We start from the raw sequence: 6,000 nt of genomic DNA, 5'->3' as shown, positions 1-6,000 counted from the left end.
TTCGTTATTATCAATTACCCCTTCTTTCAAAGTAAACGGTTGATCCGCCTAAAAGATACAGATCTTTTCACTGACTGATCTGCTGGATCACAGCTCTCATTAGTGACCCGTTTTGCCTGGCACTAATATTATCGACGCTCGATTACGAAAGACTAGTAGAAATTAAGTAAATAACAATATGGCGGGCAGCCTTACGCTGCGTTCCACCGTATTGCCGCACGTGACACGCAAGCTGATCATGTGATGCGGTACTCACGCGCTGCAGAGGTTCGACGCTCTAGCCCGTGTTTTCTCACGTCTCTGTAGCTGTTGGTGGGTGACGTCACCCGGAGCGGGGCTGCAGCGTCACCGCTGACTGCTGTGCGCAAACGACGAGTGATACGCCGAGGCCGGTGTGTGCTCTATTCCCGGTGCCTGCTAGGACAAGACCTCCATGGTAAGAAGACCCATAGGTGGCAGGGTTGGAAACTCCACATTACCTGAGCGGCCTGTGACTGTGTGTATGTATGTTACTCCTCAGTGTTATGGTTGTCACTGATTAGCCTTGTGCGCTGGGAAGGAACCTAAACATTTCCGTGGAGATACGGTAACAAGGTCTAGTGGAGATTTTTCAATTGGGGATTTTATTGAGGGTGTAGTAGATTTTGTTGTTGTTGGGTTGTGTGTGTGGTGGGCGACACTTTAGGTTGGGCCTGTGGGTTGGATAAGACTAGGTAAGTTGGTTGAGACATTAGGTAGGTTAGGGCCCGTGGGTAGGGTGAAACTTTGGGTATTTTGGGGTCCGTGGGGAGGGCAAGACTTAGGGCAGCTTGGGCTCGTGGGGAAGGTGTGACTTTGGGTAGCTTGGGCCCCTGGGGAGGGCGTGACTTTGGGTAGTTTGGGCCCCTGGGGAGGGCGTGACTTTGGGTAGCTTGGGCCCCTGGGGAGGGCGTGACTTTGGGTAGCTTGGGCCCCTGGGGAGGGCGTGACTTTGGCTAGCTTGGGCCCCTGGGGAGGGCGTGACTTTGGCTAGCTTGGGCCCGTGGGGAGGGTGTGACTGGGTAGCTTGGGCCTGTGGGGGAGGGCGTGACTTTGGGTAGCTTGGTCCCGTGGGGGAGGGCGAGACTTTGGGTAGCTTGGTCCCGTGGGGGAGGGCGTGACTTTGGGTAGCTGGGGCCCGTGGGGGAGGGTGAGACTTTGGGTAGCTGGGGCCCGTGGGGGAGGGCGAGACTTTGGGTAGCTGGGGCCCGTGGGGGAGGGCGAGACTTTGGGTAGCTGGGGCCCGTGGGGGAGGGCGAGACTTTGGGTAGCTGGGGCCCGTGGGGGAGGGCGAGATTTTGGGTAGCTGGGGCCCGTGGGGGAGGGCGAGACTTTGGGTAGCTGGGGCCCGTGGGGGAGGGCGAGACTTTGGGTAGCTGGGGCCCGTGGGGGAGGGCGAGACTTTGGGTAGCTGGGGCCCGTGGGGGAGGGCGAGACTTTGGGTAGCTGGGGCCCGTGGGGGAGGGCGAGACTTTGGGTAGCTGGGGCCCGTGGGGGAGGGCGAGACTTTGGGTAGCTGGGGCCCGTGGGGGAGGGCGAGACTTTGGGTAGCTGGGGCCTGTGGGGGAGGGCGTAGCTTGGGCCCGTGGGGGAGGGCGAGACGTGGTGGAGGGCAAGACTTTGGGTAGCTTGGGCCCGTGGTGGAGGGCAAGACTTTGGGTAGCTTGGGCCCGTGGTGGAGGGCGAGACTTTGGGTAGCTTGGGCCCGTGGTGGAGGGCGAGACTTTGGGTAGCTTGGGCCCGTGGTGTAGGGCGAGACTTTGGGTAGCTTGGGCCCGTGGGGGAGGGCGAGACTTTGGGTAGCTTGGGCCCGTGGGGGAGGACGAGACTTTGGGTTGCTTGGGCCCGTGGGGGAGGGCGAGACTTTGGGTAGCTTGGGCCCGTGGGGGAGGGCGAGACTTTGGGTAGCTTGCGCCCGTGGTGTAGGGCGAGACGTGGTGGAGGGCGAGACTTTGGGTAGCTTGGGCCCGTGGTGTAGGGCGAGACTTTGGGTAGCTTGGGCCGTGGTGTAGGGCGAGACTTTGGGTAGCTTGGGCCCGTGGTGTAGGGCGAGACTTTGGGTAGCTTGGGCCAGTGGTGGAGGGCGAGACTTTGGGTAGCTTGGGCCCGTGGTGGAGGGCGAGACTTTGGGTAGCTTGGGCCAGTGTTGGAGGGCGAGACTTTGGGTAGCTTGGGCCCGTGGGGGAGGGCGAGACTTTGGGTAGCTTGGGCCCGTGGGGGAGGGTGAGAGTTTTGGGTAGCTTGGGCCCGTGGGGAGGGTGGTGAGCAATAATGCCTGGTAAGATGGTGCGACTGGTGTGCGTTGTCCTAATCAAAACATTATGAAGAGGAATCACATTTTATGTCTTTCTGCTTTATATCTTAGACTGTGGTGAAAAAACCCGATATGCGGTCCCTGGGTCAACCACTAATGGTTGGCACATAAAAATGGTAGACATACCCTAGGTCAACGTTGACAGAAGGTTGACACAAGTTTAAGCATAGGGGGAGAATATAACAGTGTGCTGAGTGCAGCGAGCCATGCAATGGGATGTGGTACACTTATAAGATGTCCATGTCGACATAGACACCAGCAAAAACCTAAAACTCATGTTGACCTTCTGTCAATGTCAACCTAGGGTATGTAGACCATTTTCAGGTGACCTGGTCATCGACCATTAGTGGTTGACCCAGTGACTGTCAATCCTTATTGTAACCAAAAACCCTAGACCTCTTAATGTAAAGGGGCATACACAAAGGGCGATTTATTCCTGAACACTCGGGTGCACAGGCATCCATGTGTTGGAACACACGAATGCCCGTGCACTCCTGAGCTGCCACGAACTTCCCGGAGTGGCAGGGGGGCCACATCGTCGAGGTGAGCGACGAGAGGTTGGGGTGGCTAGTGCTGGTGTTGCCAAATGGTGGTAGTGCAGCTCAGCCTGGAAAAAGTGGTTAGCATGTTTATTGTGCAATATTTTGTCAGATTCAAAAAAACAGCCTGATTTTGACCAATATTCATTAATAGCCTATCCAATTATAGCAAGGCTCATCATAACAGGGGTGCCAGGTCGCCACGGCGACCAGATTCTGCTTACTGATGACAACATTTGCCGGGCAGAGTGGCAGGTTACGATAATGGCAGCAGCCTGTCAGAGCCGTGGACAACTCACCCGGCTGTCGCTGTATCAGAGCAGGTTCGTGGCACGGCTGTTTCAAAACTCGAGGCGGTTCAGCAGCCAATCAGGAGCGAGCCGCCTCGAGTTTTCAAATATCCCCGTTATGGACCTGCTCTGATATAGTGGCAGCTGGGTGAGGTGTCCACTGCTCTGCCAGGACCCGCTGCTCTTGGCAGGGACGGGTAGAGGGAGGGTGGGGGGGGGGGATGCGTCGCAAAGCAGCCAAGCCCAGGATGATTTGGGGAGAGGGAGGAGGTCTCTTCCTGCTGCCGCACTACAAGGCCGTTTCCCAGAGCAGCGCTGCTACTACTGATCCAGCAGCGGACCCTCCAGCCCCTTACAGCAAGCATGAGATCTTCCCATGTTCTTATATTGTGAAAGGAGAGGGGGGTCCAAGGAACTCAGCCCTTATTCTGGTTCACTCGCAAAGGCAAATTCCTTATCAAATGGACAAAACCATGTGCACTGCAGGGGGGAAGATGTAACATGTGCAGATAGCGTTATATTTGGGTGGGGTTTTACTTTAAAGTGAGATCTATATTGCAGTGTAAAAATAAAGGAGCCAGCATTTACCCTGCACAGAAACAAAATAACTCACCCAAATCTTAATATCCCTGCACATGTTACATCTGCCCCACCTGCAGTGCACATGGTTTTGTCCATTTGAGAAGGAATTTGCCTTTGCAAGTGAATCAAAATAAGGGCCACAGTCATAGGTGTACTGGCGGTATACAATGCAGGTCTCTCTCCGTGGCCATTTGTCAGAGAATATGAATGATCACTCACAAACTTTTCTTTCACTCCTGGTTAGTAGTTGGGTGAAGCCATTTTTTGTCAAACAACTGTGTTTAAATCATAATGACAACAGAATATTTTGTGGTAGTTGTGGATTAGGCTCTTTATTTTCTCAGATGGTAAAGCTGCCCAATCATCTTGGCAAAAAGCCTCCAGTTGCTGTAAATTCTTGGGCTGTCTTGCATGAATTGCACATTTGAGATCTCCCGAGAGTGGCTCAATGATACTGAGGTCAGGAGACTGAGATGGCCACTCCAGAACCTTCACTTTATTCTGCTGTAGCCAATGACAGGTCAACTTGGCCTTGTGTTTTGGATCATTGTCATGTTGGAATGTCCAAGTAAGTCCCATGCGCAGCTTCCGGGCTGGTGAGTGCAAATTTTCCTCTGGTATTTTCAGTTAACATGCTTCATTCATCTTGCCATCAATTTTGACAATTTGACAATTTCCAGTGCCTTTGTAGCTCACAAATCCCCAAAACATCAGCGATCCACCTCCTGGTTTCACAGTAGGAATGGTGTACCTTTCATTATAGGCCTTGTTGACTCCTCTCAAAATGTAACCTTTATAGTTGTGGCCAAAAAGTTCAATTTTGGTCTCCTCACTCCAACTGACTTTGTTCCAGAAGTTATGATGCTTGTCTATGTGCTGTTTTGGAGTATTGTAAGATGGATGCTTTGTGGCATTTGCGTAGTAATGGCTTTCTTCCGACTCGACCATGCATTCCATTTTTCTTCGAATGCCTCGTTATTGTGCATCTTGAAACCACCACACCACTTTTTTCAGAATTTCCTGTATTTCAGTTGAACTTATTTGTGGATTTTTCTTTGCATTCCGAACAATTTTCCTGGCAGTTGTGGCTGAAATGTTTGTTGGTCTACCTGAAGGTGATTTGGTTTCCACAGAATCCCTCAATTTCCACTTCTAAATTAGAGTTTGAACACTGCTGGTTGGCATTCTCAATTGATTGGATATCTTTTTATATCCCTTTCCTGTTTTATACAGTTCAATTACTTTTTTTCTGCAGATCCTTGGACAATTCTTTTGCTTTTCCCATGACTCAGAATCCAGACACGTCAGTGCAGCACTGGATGAAAGATGCAAGGGTCTTTCAGGAGACAAGAAACTCACTAACCTTTTATATACACACACACACACACACACACACACACACACACACACACACACACACACACACACACACACACACACACACACACACTACAAGCAAACAGATCACAGGTGAGGATGGTTACCTTTAGTAGCCATTCAAACCCGTTTGTGTCAACTTGTGTGCTCAGGCCAAAATCTCCAGGGTATGTAAACTTTTGATCAGGGTAGTTTCGGTTGTCATTATGATTTAAAAAGAATAAGCACATTTGTTTGACAATAAATGGCTTCATCCAACCACTAACCATGACTGAAAGAAAAGTTTGTGCATTATCATTCATATTCTCTGACAAATGGCCAGAAAATCACATTCTGCTAGGGTATGTAAACTTATGAGCACTACTGTATGTGGTATACTGTGTAATGGGCATAACGGTGTGTGGTATATGTTATGGGCATTATGACTTGTGGTATAATATGCAATAGGTATTACGGTGTGTGGTGTAATGGGCATTATGGCATAATATGTAATGGGTGTGTGACCAGTGGTGTAGCTATTAAATATGTTCCCCCCCCCTGCTGCAAATTTTGGCAGCAAACCCCCTCACCCCTCCGCATAATCCCAATACCTGCCGCATCTGTCTGCGGTCCCGGCTCCTGCTAATGAAAAGTGACACTCAGAAAATAGATGCCCCCATACAGCAGACCGTTTTTAAGGATGCTAGAGGAGTCCTCCGCCTCCTCTAGCATGCCCAAAAACTGTCTGCAGTATGGGGGCAGCCATTTCCTGAGTGTCACATTTTTTATTGGCAGCTGGAGCAGGGAGAGCCGGGACCGCAGACTGATGCGCCGGCGGTAGGTCCTGGGCAGACGGCACTGGGTAACAATAGCCCTGCAGCCCCCCCCCCGGCACCCTCAC

The 6,000-nt window shown here is 51.6% G+C and overlaps 1 protein-coding gene across 2 annotated transcripts in view; it reads left to right on the top strand.

The window, feature by feature from the left end:
* Nucleotides 1–202: 202 nt before the first annotated feature.
* OSER1 (oxidative stress responsive serine rich 1) overlaps nucleotides 203–6,000 on the top strand; it is a 36,481-nt gene continuing 30,683 nt past the window's right edge. The window contains exon 1 of one of the 2 annotated variants that reach the window (XM_083147005.1): nucleotides 203–436. The gene's annotated coding sequence lies outside the window, so the exon portion shown is untranslated. The remainder of the gene's footprint in view (nucleotides 437–6,000) is intronic. The other variant, XM_083147004.1, reaches the window with a different exon arrangement.

The sequence above is a fragment of the Crinia signifera genome, chromosome 6 (assembly GCF_055691185.1).
Source record: "Crinia signifera chromosome 6, ASM5569118v1, whole genome shotgun sequence".
Classification (NCBI taxonomy): domain Eukaryota; kingdom Metazoa; phylum Chordata; class Amphibia; order Anura; family Myobatrachidae; genus Crinia; species Crinia signifera.
The sequence above is the reverse complement of the archived record's forward strand: the minus strand, read 5'-3'. Positions and strand labels throughout refer to the sequence as shown.